General features: G+C 38.5%; 1 long non-coding RNA gene across 4 annotated transcripts in view; it reads left to right on the top strand.

Moving 5' to 3' along the window:
* The window catches only part of LOC139764994 (uncharacterized), a 48,923-nt gene extending 29,023 nt beyond the window's left edge, over positions 1 to 19,900 (top strand). For all 4 annotated transcript variants that reach the window (XR_011716538.1, XR_011716537.1, XR_011716536.1 and 1 more), the window contains one exon: positions 17,671 to 19,900. This is a non-coding gene — a long non-coding RNA (uncharacterized lncRNA). The remainder of the gene's footprint in view (positions 1 to 17,670) is intronic.
* Positions 19,901 to 20,214: the final 314 nt, after the last annotated feature.

Below are 20,214 nucleotides of genomic sequence, written 5' to 3'. Positions count from 1 at the left end.
GACAGCCAGAGACTGAGTGTGAACGAATGTGGCCTTTGTTGTCTTTCCTAGTGCTACCTCGCACACATGAGGGGGGGAGGGGGTTGTTATTCCATATGTGGCGAGGTGGCGATGAGAATGAATAAAGGCAGACAGTATGAATTATGTACATGTGTATATATGTATATGTCTGTGTGTGTATATATATGTATACATTGAGATGTATAGGTATGTATATTTGTGTGTGTGGACGTGTATGTATATACATGTGTATGTGGGTGGGTTGGGCCATTCTTTCGTCTGTTTGCTTGCGGTACCTCGCTAACGCGGGAGACAGCGACAAAGCAAAATAAATAAATATGTATATATATATATATATATATATATATATATATATATATATATATATATATATATATATATATATATATATATATATATATATATATATAAACACACAAACACATTTATTTATCTATTCATTTAGTTATTATACATATTTGCTGTTTCCCGTGTCAGCGCGGTAGCGCCAGGAAAAGACAAAAAAGGCCACAATTGTTCACACTCAGTCTCTACCTGTCATGTGTAATGCGCTGTAATCACGGCCCCCCACGGACCTTTCCATGGATTACATCAGATACTTCACATGCCCTCGTTCAATCCACTTACGGCACAATGACCTTGGTATACCAGATAGTTCCAATTCACTCTATTCCTTGCACGCCTCTCACCCTTCTTTATGTTCAGGCCCCAATTGCTCAAAATCTTTTTCACTTCCATCCTTTCACCTCCAATTTTGGTCTCCCACTTCTCCTTGTTCCGTCCACCTCTGACACATATATCCTCTTTGTCAATCTTTCCTCACTCATTCTTTCCATGTGTCCAAACGATTTCAAAACACCCTCTTTTGCTTTCTCAACCACGCTCTTTTTATTTCCACACAGCTCTCTTACCCTTTCATTCCTTACTCGATCAAACCACTTCACACCACATATAGTCCTCAAACTTTTCATTTCCACCACATCCACCATCCTCTGTACAACCCTATCAATAGCCCATGCCCCGCGACCATATAACCTTGTTGGAACTACTGTTCCTTTGAACATACCCATTTTTGCTCCGAGATAACATTCTATCCTTCCACGCATTCTTCATCACTCCAAGAACCTTCGCCCCTCCCCAACTCTGTGACTCACTTCCACTTCCATGGTTCCATTCACTGCTAAGTACACTCCCAGATACGTAAAACACTTCATTTTCAATTTTTCTATATTAAAACTTACATCCCAGTTAACTTGTCCCTCAACCCTACTGAAACTAATATCCTTGCTCTTCTTCACATTTACTCTCAACTTTCTCCTTTCACACTCTTTTCCAAACTCAGTCACCAACTTCTACAGTTTCTCACACAAATCAGCCACCAGAGCTTTAATCGGCAAACAACAACTGACTCGCCTTCCAGGCCCTCTCTGCATACTCGCCCCTCTTTCCAAAACTCTTGCATTTACCTCCCTAACCACCCAATCCATAAACGAATTAAACAACCATGGGGACGCCACACACCCCTGCTGCAGACCGACATTCACTGGGAACCAATCACCCTCCTCTCTTCCTACTCATACGAATGCTTTGGTATGTATCTGCATCCTCGGTAAAAACATTTCACTGCACATAGTAATTTACCTCCCACACCATATACCCTTACAAACTTCCACAAAGCATCTCTATCAACCATATCATATGCCTTCTGCAGATCCATAAATGTTACATACAAATCCATCTGTTTTTCACCTACATTCTTCAAAGCAAACACCTGATCAACACATCCTCTACCACACATCCTCTACCACACTGCTCTTCCCCAATCTGATGCTCCATACATGCCTTCTCCCTTAAAGTCAATACCCGCCCATATGATATCCCAGGAATACTCAACAAACTTATTTCTCTGTAGTTTTAACACTCACGTTATCCCCTTGGCCTATTTACACATACATATACATATCAACATATGCACATATACACACAGATACATACAAAGCCATTTACTTATATACTATGTAAATTTGTTTATTATACTTAGTCGTTGTCTCCCGCACTAGCGAGATAGTGCAAGGAAACAGATGAAAGAATGGTCCAACCCAACCACATACACATGCATATACATAAATGCCCAGACACGCACATATACGTACCTATACATTTCAATGCATGCATACATATATACACATGTGCATAATCATACTTGCTGTCTTCATCCATTCCCATCGCCACCTTACCACACATGAAACAGCAGTCCCCTCCCCCCGCATGCACGCGAGGTAACACTAGGTAAAGACAACAAAGGCCACATTCGTAATACACCCAAACCACAGCTCCCTTTCCACATCCAGGCCCCACAAAACATTCCATGGTTTACCCTAGATGCTTCACATGCCCTGCTTCAGTCCACTGACATCCCATTGACCCCGGTATACCACATCGTTCCAATTCACTTTATGTCTTGCACGCCTTTCACCCTACTGCATGTTCAGGTCCCGATCGTTCAAAATTTTTTTTCACTCTATCCTTCCACCTCCAATTTGGTCTCCCACTTCTCGTTCCCTCCACCTCTGACACGTATATCCTCTTCGTCAATCTTTCCTCACTCATTCTATCAATGTGACCTAACCATTTCAATCCACCCTCTTCTGCTCTCTCACCCACACTCTTTTTATTACCAAACATATCTCATACCCTTTCATTACTTAATCAAACCACCTCGAACCACATATTGTCCTCAGACATTTCATTTCCAACGAGTCCACCCTCCTCCACACAACCTTATCTATAGCCCATGCCTCGCAACCATATAACATTGTTGGAACCACTATTCCTTCAAACATACCCATTTTTGCTCCCTGAGATAACGTTCCGGCCTTCCACACATTCTTCAATGCTCCCAGAACCTTCGCCCCCTCCCCCCACTCCCCCCACCGTGTGACTCACCTCTACTTTCATGGTTCCATCTGCTGCTAAATCCACTCCCAGATATCTAAAACACCTCACTTTCTCCATTTTTTTTCCACTCAAACTTACCTCCCAATTAACTTGTCTCTCAACTCTACTGAACCAAATAACCTTGCTCTGATTCACATTTACTCTCAGCTTTATTCTTTCACACACCTGAATCAGCCACCAGCGCTGTATCATCAGTGAACAACAACTGACTCACTTTCAAAGCCCCCCGCTACAAAACTCTTCCATTCACCTCCCTAATAACCCCATCCATAAACAAATTAAACAACCATGGAGACATCATGCACCCCTGCTGCTAACCGACATTCACTGGGAACCAGTCACTTTCCTCTCTTCCTACCTATACACATGTCATACATCCTTGATAAAAGCTTCTCACTGCTTCTTGCAACTTACCCCCCATACCATGTACTCATAATACCTTCCACAGAGCATCTCTATCAACTCTATCATATGCCTTCTCCAGATCCATGAATGCTACATACAAATCCATCTGTTTTTTTTAGCATTTTTCACTTATATTCTTCAAAGCGAACACCTGATCCACACATCCTCTACCACTTCTGAAACCACACTGCTCTCCCCAATCTGATGCTCTGTACATGCCTTTACCCTCTCAATCAATACTTTCCCATATAATTTCCCAGGAATACTCAACAAACTTATACCTCTGTAATTTGAACACTCACTTTTATCCCCTTTGCCTTTGTACCATGGCACTATGCATGCATTCCGCCAATCCTCAGGCACTTCACCATGAACCATACATACGTTGAATATCCTTACCAACTAATCATCAACATATTCATACTCACTTGCCTTCATCCATTCCTGGTGCCTCTCCACCACACAGGAAACAGCATCGCCACCTCCTGCATCAGCAAGGTAGCGCCAGGAAAACAGACTAAAAAGGCCACATTCGTTCACTCTCAATCTCTAGCTGTCATGTGTAATGCACCAAAACCACAGCTCCCGATCCACACATCCAGGCCCTACAGACCTTTCCATGATTTACCCCATATGCTTCACATGCCCTGGTTCAGTGCAGTTTACAGCACATCGACCGTGGTATACCACATCGTTTCAGTTCACTCAATTCCTTTCACACTTCACACCCACCTGTATGTTCAGGCCCTGATCACTCAAAAATCTTTTTCACTCCATCCTTCCACCTCCAATTTGGTCTCAAGCTTCTCCTTGTTCCCTCCACCTCTGACACATACATCCTCTTTGTCAATCTTTCCTCACTCATTCTATCTATACGTCCAAACCATTTCAACATACCTTCTTCTGCTCTCTCAACCACACTCTTTTTATTTCCACACATCTATCTCACCCTTTCATTACGTACTCAAGAAACCCTATTTGTATGTACATATATATCAAACCTACTGACACACTCTTTCAGCTGCACCCAAAGCACTTACCTCTCATCATCTTTCTTCTCATGGCTTTGTGCATAAGGACCAGTTATCACCCATCTCTTGCAATTCACCTTTATTTTTTTACCCACATTGACCCGGATCTCACTTTTTTACGTGTTTCCTACAACTGCTTCATCCACAGTGCTCCTCCTTCCTTAGTATTTGTCATCTCACTAACCCAACTTTACTTCTACAACATTGTGGTTGTGAATGAATTAGTAACATGATCTATGAATCAGTAATAGGTTATTGAAAACCGGTTGTAGTCACACAGTTGTAGATATAGGATGTTTATGTAACATGTGAATTGCCATGAATAAATCACTGTGAAAGATGAAGCATGTTCAAGCTTAAGTATTAAATGATATGATGCAGATCTTGAAAGATGTGGTAAGAATTTACTTTGATGCAATATGATATGAGTTTGAAATGATGATAGAGACCCAGAGAATTGGATGGTGAGTTTGTAATAGTAAACATATAATTTGCAGAAAATTTATTTTTACCAAGAAAGGTAAGGTGCATGATGGCACTGTGGTAATATGGCCACTGTATCTTGTGAGACATAAGCAGAGAGGATATCTAGATGTACCTTCTTTGTTGATGTTATAAGAATTATTGATGGAGCATAAATATGTGCACAGCATATAGTGATTTTGGGAAAGAATATGGTGAAATACATAGGCAAGGTTTGTGAAAAATTGTGGACTGAATTAAGTTGGCTGTAAAATATTACAACTCATTGGCGTATTTGCTGATAAGCACTGGAAAATTAAACGCAGTAAGTTCACAAGAGCACTATCGTGTAATAACTACATAGTCAGGGGAGATAAAAGAATGAGATAGATGTAGAAGAGTAAATTGATATACAAAAAGGAAAAAGGGCTAAGATGGTGTTGGTACACAAGTGTTTCTGGTTGATGGTGTTTAGGTCTGGCACCATGTTTGTCATAAAATTTGGTTATGTGGACAAGACAGGGAGCCATTTACAAATTTTGCCTACAACAAGTTATCCAGTCCGTATAGACCTTCACTGATATTGATCAAAAACTTGCCAGAAAATTCTGTGGACTGTGTTTACAGAACACCTTATAAAAGCTGTGATATGTTGTATATTGGACAGACTGGTAAGGGTATCTGTGTTAGACTTAAGTAACATAAATACAGTATAAGAACAGGATGAGAATGAAATGCTTTATCTAATAATGTTAAAAATCATGACCACTGTATTTTCAGTTATTTATTAACTCCATGAACAAGAGAAATATCTTTGCATCTTCTCTTGTTAGGTACACAAAGCATTGTAACTTAAATATCATTGAAGGTCTATACAAACTGGTTAGATTCGTTAGAGGCAAAATTTGTAAAGGGTTCCCTGTCTTGTCCGCTTAATAATTCTATGACAGGCATAACGCCAGACACAAACACCACCAACCGGAAGCACTTCTTTATATATAAACTAACTGTTCTAAGTTTTCTATCAGATTCTTGTATCTCCCTTGATGATTTATTACACGAAATTGCACTTCAGAACTTATTGTATGTCATTTTCATCAGCAAATATTAGAAGACGCACACCAATGTGACTTAATGCAGCTTGTGGGAGGTTTTATGAAATATGTCAGAAACTGAAAGAAAAAAATATAATTTTTGTTGTTGTTGTTGTTGAGAAAGATCACTGCCTTCTTGAGTGATTCCTTCTGGAAGCGTTTCACATGAAACAAAATTGATTTATTAATATGAACAATGCAGGTTTTAGCCTAAACTCATTGTGAAAATGTGGCACTTGGTGTAATCTTTATAAAGAAGATTCCTCAATTCATCTTCATTCATTTGAGTGAGCATTCCACATTTTAATGTGCAATTATAACAATGCTGGAAACCACACTTCTCATTAGGATTTCATCATATATGCTTGCCTTCCTCTGCAGAGAAGGTAAATACAAAGAAAAAAAATGTTTTTTTGTAAACCCAGTTTTGCATAGTAAAAGAGGGGATACACTTCAAGTTTCCCTCCCAGACAGTTTTCACATTTTTATTTTATAAGTACAAATGAAAAGCTCAAACATATTACATAAGATAGAAGTATAAAACAGAATACCCACCAGTGTAGAACATAAATAATCAGTTGATGTAAGGAGTGGCTGGAGCATTATATAATATATATATATATATATATATATATATATATATATATATATATATATATATATATATATATATATATATAAATTGATGAGAACTACTATTGACGTTTGTGTAAATAAATTATACATTTCCTTTTTCCATAGCCAGAGGTTGAATCATTATGTGACATTCATTTTTTCTTTTCATTTCAAGCTAGAAGTTTCAGTTTTCTAAATTGTTTCTTACATTTTTCATATGTATATATATGTATGTGTGCGTGTGTGTGTATATGTGCGTATGTATGTGTATGTGTATGTATGTGTATATATATATATATATATATATATATATATATATATATATATATATATATATATATATATATATATATATATATATATATATATATATATATATATTATCCCTGGGGATAGGGGTGAAAGAATACTTCCCACGCATTCCTCGCGTGTCGTAGAAAGCGACTAGAGGGGACGGGAGCGGGGGGCCAGAAATCATCCCCTCCTTGTATTTTTTTAAACTTTCTAAAATGGGAAACAGAAGAAGGAGTCACGCGGGGAGTGCTCAGCCTCCTCGAAGGCTCAGAGTGGGGTGCCTAAATGTGTGTGGATGTAACCAAGATGTGAAAAAAGGAGAGATAGTTAGTATGTTTGAGGAAAGGAACCTGGATGTTTTGGCTCTGAGTGAAACGAAGCTCAAGGGTAAAGGGGAAGAGTGGTTTGGGAATGTCTTGGGAGTAAAGTCAGGGGTTAGTGAGAGGACAAGAGCAAGGGAAGGAGTAGCAGTACTCCTGAAACAGGAGTTGTGGGAGTATGTGATAGAATGTAAGAAAGTAAATTCTCGATTAATATGGGTAAAACTGAAAGTTGATGGAGAGAGATGGGTGATTATTGGTGCATATGCACCTGGGCATGAGAAGAAAGATCATGAGAGGCAAGTGTTTTGGGAACAGCTGAATGAGTGTGTTAGTGGTTTTGATGCACGAGACCGGGTTATAGTGATGGGTGATTTGAATGCAAAGGTGAGTAATGTGGCAGTTGAGGGAATAATTGGTATACATGGGTATGTTCAGTGTTGTAAATGGAAATGGTGAAGAGCTTGTAGATTTATGTGCTGAAAAAGGACTGATGATTGGGAATACCTGGTTTAAAAAGCGAGATATACATAAGTATACTTATGTAAGTAGGAGAGATGGCCAGAGAGCGTTATTGGATTACGTGTTAATTGACAGGCGCGCGAAAGAGAGACTTTTGGATGTTAATGTGCTGAGAGGTGCAACTGGAGGGATGTCTGATCATTATCTTGTGGAGGCTAAGGTGAAGATTTGTATGGGTTTTCAGAAAAGAAGAGTGAATGTTGGGGTGAAGAGGGTGGTGAGAGTAAGTGAGCTTGGGAAGGAGACTTGTATGAGGAAGTACCAGGAGAGACTGAGTACAGAATGGAAAAAGGTGAGAACAATGGAAGTAAGGGGAGTGGGGGAGGAATGGGATGTATTTAGGGAATCAGTGATGGATTGCGCAAAAGATGCTTGTGGCATGAGAAGAGTGGGAGGTGGGTTGATTAGAAAGGGTAGTGAGTGGTGGGATGAAGAAGTAAGAGTATTAGTGAAAGAGAAGAGAGAGGCATTTGGACGATTTTTGCAGGGAAAAAATGAAATTGAGTGGGAGATGTATAAAAGAAAGAGCCAGGAGGTCAAGAGAAAGGTGCAAGAGGTGAAAAAAAGGGCAAATGAGAGTTGGGGTGAGAGAGTATCATTAAATTTTAGGGAGAATAAAAAGATGTTCTGGAAGGAGGTAAATAAAGTGCGTAAGACAAGGGAGCAAATGGGAACTTCAGTGAAGGGCGCAAATGGGGAGGTGATAACAAGTAGTGGTGATGTGAGAAGGAGATGGAGTGAGTATTTTGAAGGTTTGTTGAATGTGTTTGATGATAGAGTGGCAGATATAGGGTGTTTTGGTCGAGGTGGTGTGCAAAGTGAGAGGGTTAGGGAAAATGATTTGGTAAACAGAGAAGAGGTAGTAAAAGCTTTGCGGAAGATGAAAGCCGGCAAGGCAGCAGGTTTGGATGGTATTGCAGTGGAATTTATTAAAAAAGGGGGTAACTGTATTGTTGACTGGTTGGTAAGGTTATTTAATGTATGTATGACTCATGGTGAGGTGCCTGAGGATTGGCGAAATGCGTGCATAGTGCCATTGTACAAAGGCAAAGGGGATAAGAGTGAGTGCTCGAATTACAGAGGTATAAGTTTGTTGAGTATTCCTGGTAAATTATATGGGAGGGTATTGATTGAGAGGGTGAAGGCATGTACAGAGCATCAGATTGGGGAAGAGCAGTGTGGTTTCAGAAGTGGTAGAGGATGTGTGGATCAGGTGTTTGCTTTGAAGAATGTATGTGAGAAATACTTAGAAAAGCAAATGGATTTGTATGTAGCATTTATGGATCTGGAGAAGGCATATGATAGAGTTGATAGAGATGCTCTGTGGAAGGTATTAAGAATATATGGTGTGGGAGGCAAGTTGTTAGAAGCAGTGAAAAGTTTTTATCGAGGATGTAAGGCATGTGTACGTGTAGGAAGAGAGGAAAGTGATTGGTTCTCAGTGAATGTAGGTTTGCGGCAGGGGTGTGTGAAGGCTCCATGGTTGTTTAATTTGTTTATGGATGGGGTTGTTAGGGAGGTGAATGCAAGAGTTTTGGAAAGAGGGGCAAGTATGCAGTCTGTTGTGGATGAGAGAGCTTGGGAAGTGAGTCAGTTGTTGTTCGCTGATGATACAGCGCTGGTGGCTGATTCATGTGAGAAACTGCAGAAGCTGGTGACTGAGTTTGGTAAAGTGTGTGAAAGAAGAAAGTTAAGAGTGAATGTGAATAAGAGCAAGGTTATTAGATACAGTAGGGTTGAGGGTCAAGTCAATTGGGAGGTGAGTTTGAATGGAGAAAAACTGGAGGAAGTGAAGTGTTTTAGATATCTGGGAGTGGCTCTGGCAGCGGATGGAACCATGGAAGCGGAAGTGGATCATAGGGTGGGGGAGGGGGCGAAAATTCTGGGAGCCTTGAAGAATGTGTGGAAGTCGAGAACATTATCTCGGAAAGCAAAAATGGGTATGTTTGAAGGAATAGTGGTTCCAACAATGTTGTATGGTTGCGAGGCGTGGGCTATGGATAGAGTTGTGCGCAGGAGGATGGATGTGCTGGAAATGAGATGTTTGAGGACAATGTGTGGTGTGAGGTCGTTTGATCGAGTAAGTAACGTAAGGGTAAGAGAGATGTGTGGAAATAAAAAGAGCGTGGTTGAGAGAGCAGATGAGGGTATTTTGAAATGGTTTGGGCACATGGAGAGAATGAGTGAGGAAAGATTGACCAAGAGGATATATGTGTCAGAGGTGGAGGGAACGAGGAGAAGAGGGAGACCAAATTGGAGGTGGAAAGATGGAGTGAAAATGATTTTGTGTGATCGGGGCCTGAACATGCAGGAGGGTGAAAGGAGGGCAAGGAATAGAGTGAATTGGAGCGATGTGGTATACCGGGGTTGACGTGCTGTCAGTGGATTGAATCAAGGCATGTGAAGCGTCTGGGGTAAACCATGGAAAGCTGTGTAGGTATGTATATTTGCGTGTGTGGACGTATGTATATACATGTGTATGGGGGTGGGTTGGGCCATTTCTTTCGTCTGTTTCCTTGCGCTACCTCGCAAACGCGGGAGACAGCGAAAAAAAAAAAAATATATATATATATATATATATACATATTTATATATATATATGTATATATATATATATATATATATATATATATATATATATATATATATATATATATATATATATATATATATATATATATATATATATATATATATATATATATATATACATATATATATATATATGTGGTATACCGGGGTTGACGTGCTGTCAGTGGATTGAATCGGGGCATGTGAAGCGTCTGGGGTAAACCATGGAAAGCTCTGTAGGTATGTATATTTGCGTGTGTGGACGTATGTATATACATGTGTATGTGGGGGGGTTGGGCCATTTCTTTCGTCTGTATCCTTGCGCTACCTCGCAAACGCGGGAGACAGCGACAAAGTATAATAAATAAATAAATATATATATATATATATATATATATATATATATATATATATATATATATATATATATATATATATATATCCCTGGGGATAGGGGATTAATAATACTTCCCACGTATTCCCTGCGTGTCGTAGAAGGCGACTAAAAGGGGAGGGAGCGGGGGGCTGGAAATCCTCCCCTCTCGTTTTTTTTTTAATTTTCCAAGGGAAGGAACAGAGGGGGCCAGGTGAGGATATTCCAAAAAGGGCCCAGTCCTCTGTTCTTGGCGCTACCTCGCTAACGCGGGAAATGGCGAATGGCTTGAAAGAAAGAAAGATATATATATATATATACATATATATATATATATATATATATATATATATATATATATATATATATATATATATATATATATATATATATATATATATATATATATATATATATATATATATAGGTATATATATATATATATATATATATATATAGGTAGCGTTAGGAACAGAGGACTGGGCCTTTTTTGGAATATCCTCACCTGGCCCCCTCTGTTCCTTCTTTTGGAAAAAAAAAAAAAAAACGAGAGGGGAGGATTTCCAGCCCCCCGCTCCCTCCCCTTTTAGTCGCCTTCTACGACACGCAGGGAATACGTGAGAAGTATTCTTAATCCCCTATCCCCAGGGATAATATATATATATATATATATATATATATATATATATATATATATATATATATATATATATATATATATATATATATATACATATACACGCACAGACATATACATATATACACATGTACATAATTCATACTGTCTGCCTTTATTCATTCTCATCGCCACCCCGCTACACATGAAATAACAGCCCCCTCACCCGGCATGTGAGCGAGGTAGCGCTAGGAAAAGACAACAAAGGCCACATTCGTTCACATTCAGTCTCTAGTTGTCATGTGTAATGCACTGAAACCACATGCCCTGGTTCAATCCGTTGACAGCACATCGACCCCAGTATACCACATCGTTCCAATTCACTCTATTTCTTGCACGCCTTTCACCCTCCTGCATGTTCAGGCCCCGATCACTCAAAATCTTTTTCACTCCATCTTTCCACCTCCAATTTGGTCTCCCACTTCTCCTCGTTCCCTCTGTCAATCTTTCCTCACTCATTCTCTCCATGTGACCAAACCATTTCAAAACACCCTCTCCTGCTCTCTCAACCACACTCTTTTTACGACCACACATCTCTCTTACCCTATTATTACTTAATCAAACCACCTCACACCACATATTGTCCTCAAACATCTCATTTCCAGCACATGTACCCTTCTCCGCACAACTCTATCTATAGCCCACGCCTCGCAACCATACAACATCGTTGGAACCACTATCCCTTCAAACATACCCATTTTTGCTTTCTGAGATAATGTTCTCGACTTCCACACATTCTTCAAGCCTCCCAGAACTTTCGCCCCCCTCCCCCCCCCCCCCCCTTATGATTCACTTCCGCTTCCACGCTTCTATCCGCTGCCAAATCCACTCCCAGATATCTAAAACACTTCACTTCCTCCAGTTTTTCACTATTCAAACTTACCTCCTAATTGACTTGTCCCTCAGCCCTACTGCACCTAATAACCTTGCTCTTATTCACATTTACTCTCAGCTTTCTTTTTTCACACACTTTACCAAACTCAGTCACCAGCTTCCGCAGCTTCCCACCCGAATCAGCCACCAGCGCTGTATCATCAGCGAACAACAACTCACTCACCTCCCAAGCTCTCTCTCATCCACAACAGACTGCATACTTGCCCCTTTTTCCAAAACTCTTGCATTCACCTCCCTAACAACCCCATCTATAAACAAATTAAACGACCATGGAGACATCTCACACCCCTGCCGCAAACCAACATTCACTGAGAACCAATCACTTTCCTCTCTTCCTACATGTACACATGCCTTACATCCTCGATAAAAACTTTTCACTGCTTCTACCAACTTGCCTCCCACACCATATATTCTTAATACCTTCCACAGAGCATCTCTATCAACTCTATCATATGCCTTCTCCAGATACATAAATTCTACATACAAATCCATTTGCTTTTCTGAGTATTTCTCACATATATTCTTCAAAGCAAACACCTGATCCGCACATCCTCTACCACTTCTGAAACCACATTGCTCCTCCCCAATATAAAAACCATATTAAGCTAAATTTAATCAATATTCACAACTTTGTCAAAGCTTGCAGTGTAGTTCATCATCGTTGAAACACTCCAACAGCACTCCTACATCTACCTTAGCCTGTTCTCCATTGTCCCTTGTGGTTTGTTCCTTGTGTGGGAAAAATTAATTGCAACTTAGGATAGAGCAGACTGTCTGGGTTTTTTTAGCCTCTCACTGTTGTTGATTATCGTTTTAATTTTAAGGAAGCTAATCTTTGTGACTAACCTGAATGTGCCTGATGCTCACCTGCCTTAACCCTGCATCTTTGATTCTATATTGATGATATTCTTGAAGGGCACCTTGGGTCCTTTACCTATACTGACACTTGCAAGCCATATTCTAGATAGGAGATAGCTATCAAGAGTGACTGAGACTAAACTGAAATGAATATTGGCTTTTTCTACAACATTTCATGGATTTTTTGCTTTGATCTTTTATTGACTAAGATATTTATGGTAAATATTTTTCTTACCTGTTAAAGAATATTCATTGCATGAGGCTCTGTTAAAAAAAGGTCTTTTTGTTTTAAACGTTAACTCCATGACATTATTGAAGAACCCAATGAATAATTTGCTATTTTGGGGGCACTTTTGTGTGAAAAGAAAGGATATTGGGTAAGTTTAGGACAATAATTTTGATAAATATCTAGTAAATGTTTGATACAGTATATGCTTATATGTAGTACAAATAAACAAAATTGATATTCTGTAATATGGATAGAAAACATTTTGTTAAAGTTGCAACATATTCAGACCACATTCTTTAGAACAAAGTTTCTAGAATAATTCCAAAATCCTGATAGTGCTCAGACTTGAGGATTAAAGATTTCCAAAATTCAGCCCATACTACATAATGCATAAAGCCTCTCTCAGTTCTTTTAAGCATGTTATTGATATTCATAACTATCATTCCTGAAAGAAACTAGAAGAAATGAAATGAATAGAAAGTAGGTGGTTACTCAGGTATGCCAGCTCTTTGATTCATAGCCACTGAATCGTCACAAGAACTTAACAGAATCTCACTTCCTTATAGCAATGACACAATGCAATAGTACCTAAGCAAGAAATTCTGATAATTCATTTCCCTTTTCCTCTACGTGAAGCATATGAATATAAGATATGGATTCATTTTGATTTGACTTTGTTTTGTGGTTCCATGTAGATAATTCTCGGGAAAACAGACTTTCTTGAGATTTGGTTGGTTTGCCATTAAACATTTTCAATCATTCTAGATATTTATGTAAAGACTGCAGTTTTCAATTTCTTTTTACCTTACAGTTTACTGGAATCCTGTTCAAAGAAAGTAATTGTTTTCTTATTTACAGGTGCTATACTTTTTGACTTATTACTTTAACTTCAATTAAAGGGAAAACCTAAAGATGGATTTTCATACGTCTGATACTTAAATGGGGGAAGTCCATTATCGTCACTCATATATCCTTGGTGTGGGAGGTAAGTTGCCAGAAGCAATGAAAAGTTTTTACCAAGGATGTAAGTCATGTGCACATGTAGGAAGGGAAGAAAGTGATTGGTTCTCAGTGAATGTTGGTTTGCAGCAGGGGTGCGTGATGTCTCCATCGTTGTTTAATTTGTTTATGGATGGGCGGTTAGGGAAGTGAATGCAAGAGTTTTGGAGAGAGGGGCAAGTATGCAGTCTGTTGTAGATGAGAGGGCTTAGGAAATAAGTCAGTTGTTGTTTGCTGATGATGCAGCGCTGGTGGCTGATTCAGTTGAGAAACTCCAGAGGTTGGTGACTGAGTTTGGTTAAAGTGTGTAAAAGGAAAAAGTTAAGAGTAAATGTGATTAGAGCAAGATTCTAGGCTCAGTAGGGTTGAGGGTAAGTTGATTGGAAGGTAAGTTAGAATAGAGAAAAAAATAGAAGTGAAGTATTTTAGATATCTGGGAATGGACTTAACAGCGGATGGAACTATGAAAGTGGAAGTGAGTCACAGGGTGGGGGAGTGGGCAAAGGTTCTAGGAGCGTTGAAAAATGTGTGGAAGGTGAGAATGTTATCTCAGAGAGCAAAAATGGTTATGTTTGAAGGAATAGTGGTTCCAACGATAGTATATGGTTGCGAGGCATGGGCTATAGCTAGGGTTGTGCGGAGGAGGGTGGGTGCATTGGAAATGAAATGCTTGAGGATAATATGTAGTGTGAGGTGGTTTGATCGAGTAAGTAATGAAAGGGTAATAAGGATGTGTGGTAATAAAAAGAGTGTGATTGAGAGAGCAGAAGAGGGTGTTGAAATGGTTTGTACACAGAGAGAATGAGTGAGGAAAGATTGACAAAGAGGATATATGCATCAGAGGTGGAGGGAAGAAGGAGAAGCAGGAGTCCAAAGTGGAGGTGGAAGGATGGAGTAGAAAGATTAGGAGGGATTGGGGCCTGAACACACAGTAGGGTGAAAGGAGTGCAAGGAATAGAGTGAATTGAAACAATGTGGTATACTGGGGTTGACGTGCTTTCAATGGATTGAATCAGGGCTTGTGAAGCATCTGTGGTAAACCATGGAAAGGTCTGTCTGGCCTGGATTTGGACAGGGAACTGTGCTTTCGGTGCATTACACCTGACGGCTAGAGACTGAGTGTGAACGAATGGGGCCTTTTTGTCTTTTCCTAGCACTACCTCACTGGAGTTGGGGGAATGTTTCCTGTGTGGTGTGGTGGCGACGAGAATGGATGAAGGCAGCACATATGAATACATACATGTGTATATATGTATATGTCTGTGTAGGTACATGTAAGTATACGTTGAAATGTATATGTATGCATGTGTGCGTGTATGGATGTTTATGTATATATATGCATATGTAGGTGTTTGGGCCATTCTTCGTCTGTTTCCTTGCGCTACCTCGTTGACGCAGGAAACAACGATTAATTACAATATTTCTTTGAACATTCAGTTATTCGTAGGTAAAGAGTGTTCGTTCATGATATGCACCCAACTCACATAGATTAAACGTAAATTCAGGAAAGTACATTGGCCAGCATAAAATCGAAGCTTTGGAATTTCATCCTTGATTTTTCATCCCCACAGCAAACCACCTCATGCTTCACCAGCACCTCCAACCAAATCCAATTTGGGTCTCACAATATAATTCAATTCATCAAAGATGAACATGAACATGGAAGTGGAAAATGTGTGATATGTGAAGGCCTGGAGATTTCCCTGGGAAATTCATTATGTATCCAGGCACTTTGGAGGCAAAATATGATCACTTACCTTCCCATCTCATGGTCCGTTATTGGAGACAGTTAGATGTAACAAGAACTTACCAAGCCTTCAGTATATCTGTAATGAAGGGTAGCAGCTTGGACCTTGTCACAAAAGCATAATTATAGAACCTTAACGATAAGGAAAACTGTAACATGCAGTAGGAATGAGATATGTATGAGATGTTAAATTCATGTAGCAAAACTCAATAGAACACAATAATAAGATGAGTGGTAAGTAACCCAGAATTAGAAACCATAGGGAATTATACTCAAAGAGATTACACGTACAGTATACTAAGAATACACAGCTTTTGTGGTGGTAGGATTGAAAATAAGTAATGGGTAGAACTGTGTAGGAAGCCAGTTTGGATAGTGGTCTGGTATAGTCATGGGATCCTAGTTTGAGGTGGTAGTTACAGTGAAAGGGAAATTACCTTCAATGAGGCTGATCACTTTTGGTCGACTGAAAGGTATACAGTCTTACGAAGGACCTTTTTATTCCAAATATCTTTATCCCTGGGGATAGGGGAGAAAGAATACTTCCCACGCATTCCTCACGTATCGTAGAAGGCGACTAAAGGGGACGGGAGCGAGGGGGCTGGAAACCCTCCCCTTCTTGCATTTTAACTTTCTAAAAGGGGAAACAGAAGGAGTCATGCGGGGAGTGCTCATCCTCCTCGAAGGCTCACATTGGGGTGTATGCTTTCCATGTTCCTTAAATACTTCAATGAAAATGTTGCCTTTAGCAACAATAATACTATAAAGAATATCTTAATCAGGAATTCACCAGAAAATTCTCTTGGTTGCATCTATAAAGTGAATTGTGGAAACTGTGATAAATTTATGTTGGTCAGACTGGTAAGGATCTTTCTGTTAGACTTAAGCAACATAAATATAGTATAAGAACGAGACAAGACTCAAATGCCTTGTTTAACCATGTTAAAAACTATGATCAATGTATTGACTGGAGTAACGCCATCTCGGTTATTAACTCTAACTCTATTACCAAGGGAAATATCATTGAATCTTCTATTATTAAATACACAAAGAATTATAATCTTAATATTAGTGATGGTCTATACAAATTAGTTAACTTTATTGTTGATAAGATTTCTTAAAATGATAAGTTTATGAACGCTCCTTGTATGTTTTGGACAATCACATGTTTACCAAATGGCGTCCTAGCTTCGTCTCTTCGATGTATATCAACTGACGGTTATATTTCTCTCTTGTGTCTCCCCTAATGATGTGATTATTACACGAAAGTGCACTTGGGAACTTATCGTGTATCATTTTCCCCATGGACTCATAGGAATATCTTGATCACGCGGAAAATTGTGATCCTTTCCAATATGGATTCCACACAGCTCTTCTATTACTTCTCTAAAAGCTCTCCTGGACTTTCTCCTTTCGTTACTGCTTTCTCCAAATCGCTAATCAAGGCTCACCAACTGAAGTTACCACTTGATTTCCTTAGGAAATGCCTTGATGAACAAGTGATGCCAAGATCTGTCCTACCTCAACGTTTGTTCCAGCTGTCTGGTCGACCATTTGATCAATTTCAAAATATCATTTTAAAGAAAAACATTGAATTACAGAAACTTGAAATGGAGGAGGCTTTTCGCTTTTCAAGAGAAAAGAAACCTGCCTTTCAAATGGCAATACCGACAAACTGGAAGAACCGGATGTTGGACTATTGTTATGATGAATTAAGGAAAGAACGCAATAGGCTACAAGTGTCACTAAATCGTAAGTTGGACTATCTTATTGAAAACAGCGACTGGACCAAGAACACAAACCCATTTTTTGTGGTAAACCTGTCGAATTAACAACTAGATAAAGATTCCTTGTGTACATTAGGCTATGGTTTAAGCTTTGTGTGCTCTAACAGAGAAGCCAGGTGTGTTGATGTCACAAAGTCTTTTTGTAATTTAGAAAAATACAGTAATTTAAGTAATGATGATATTAATATCTGTAAGGGTTTAGTATATGCCAGTTTGTCAAAACCAGAGGAAGCTAATTCCAGTAAAATATTCATAAGAGCTATTAACACGTTAGAAAAAGACAAGGATATACATATTACTATGGCAAATAAGGCTAACACTGCTGTGATTTTAGACAAAAGTAACTATTTATCTAAAATGAATGATCTTCTAAATGAAAACACTATATATTTTAAACTTAGTAAAAAAAAAACCCTTAGAAGCAGTTAATTCTCACTTCAATAAAGAAATGAACATTTCTCTTATCAAAAGTTTGTCATCTTTGTCCCCTTCATTGCCATATATATATATGGACTTATCAAAACACATAAACAGAATTTTCCAGCAAGACCTATAGTGAGTTCAGATAAACTGTAATAAATTGTCAAAGTGGTTAGTTTCTTTATTAAGCCCTTTAGTGGGTAAGGTATCAAATTCTAATATCATGAACAACGTAGATTTAGTTAACAAGCTAAACAATATCAACCTTAATTTTGATTTCAAACTAGTTAGCTTTGATGTTTCCTCACTTATCACTAAAGTTCCAGTTGATGACCTTTTGGAATATTTATTTGATGTCTTAGATAATATTCATTTACCTATTTCAAAGTCTAATTTCACTGAGCTGATAAAATTGTGTATAAAAGACTGTGTATTTCAATTTAATGGAGAGTATTATGCTCAAAAATTTGGTATGGCAATGGGTAACCCTCTTTCACCTGAACTAAGTAATCTTTGTATGGAATTTTTTGAAAAAAATTACTAAAGGATATCTTACCTTCTAATGCATTTTGGTTTAGGTATGTAGATGATGTTCTTTGTGTTCGGCCAACAAATGAAAATTTACAAATATTTTTCCCCTTACTTAACAATTTAGTACCTTCCATCAAATTTACTGTAGAAAATAAAAATAATGGTATATTACCATTTTTAGATTGCATGACCCATAGACAAGAAATCAAGTTTAAGTTTAGCATATAGAGAAAACCCACCAATGTATGCTCATATATCCAATATTACTCACCTCAACATGACAGAGTTAGATTATCATTTCAATCTAAGTTCCTTAGAGCATTACTTATTTGCAGTCCAGAGATTTTTGATCATGAGTTTGAGAAGATATATTCTATTGGATCTAAGTTAAAGTACCCTAGATCTTTCATTGATAAATTCCTTAAGTTAGCAAAGAAACCATTTTATAGAGTTGAGCCCAAACCTCCCCTTGACACCAAGAATCTTTTAGTTCACCCTTTTAATAATATTTTCACTTTCCTTCCCATGTCGATTAAATCCATTAATGTATATGTCGCCCTTAGCAACAATGATACTACAAAGAATATCTTAATCAGGAATTCACCAGAAAATTCTCTTGGTTGCATGTATAAGGTGCCTTGTGGAAACTGTGATAAATTTTATGTTGGTCAGAGTGGTAAGGATCTTTCTGTTAGACTTAAGCAACATGAAAATAGTATAAGAACGCGACAAGAATCAAATGCCTTGTTTAATCATATTAAAAACTATGATTATTGTACTGACTGGAGTAACGCAATCTCAGTTGTTAACTCTAACTCCATTACCAAGAGAAATATCATTGAATCTTCTATTATTAAATACACAAAGAATGATAATCTTAATATTAGTGATTGTCCATACAAATTAGATAACTTTATTGTTGATAAGATTTGTAAAATGATAAGTTTATGAACGCTTGTTGTATGTTTTGGACAATCACATGATTACCAAATGGCGAGCTAGCTTCGTCTCTTCGATGTATATCAACTGACTTATATTTCTCTCTTGTGTCTCCCCTAATGATGTGATTATTACACGAAATGCACTTGGGAACTTTTCGTGTTTCATTTTGCCCTGTGGACTCATAGGAATATCTTGATCACACGCAAAATTGTGATCCTTTCCAACATGGATTCCACACGGCTATTCTCTTACTTCTCTACAAGCTGTCCTGGACTTTCACTTTTCGTTACTGCTTTCTCCAACTCCCTAATCAAGGGTCTGCCACTGTAGTTACGATGTGAATTCCTTTGGAGATTCCATGATGAGCAAGTGATGCCAAGATCTGTCCTACCTCAACATTTGTTCCAACTGTCTGGTCGACCATTTGATCAATTTCAAAATATCATTTTAAAGAGAAACATTGAA

This window comes from Panulirus ornatus, chromosome 52 (assembly GCF_036320965.1).
Source record: "Panulirus ornatus isolate Po-2019 chromosome 52, ASM3632096v1, whole genome shotgun sequence".
Classification (NCBI taxonomy): domain Eukaryota; kingdom Metazoa; phylum Arthropoda; class Malacostraca; order Decapoda; family Palinuridae; genus Panulirus; species Panulirus ornatus.
This window is presented reverse-complemented; position numbering and strand designations above follow the sequence as displayed.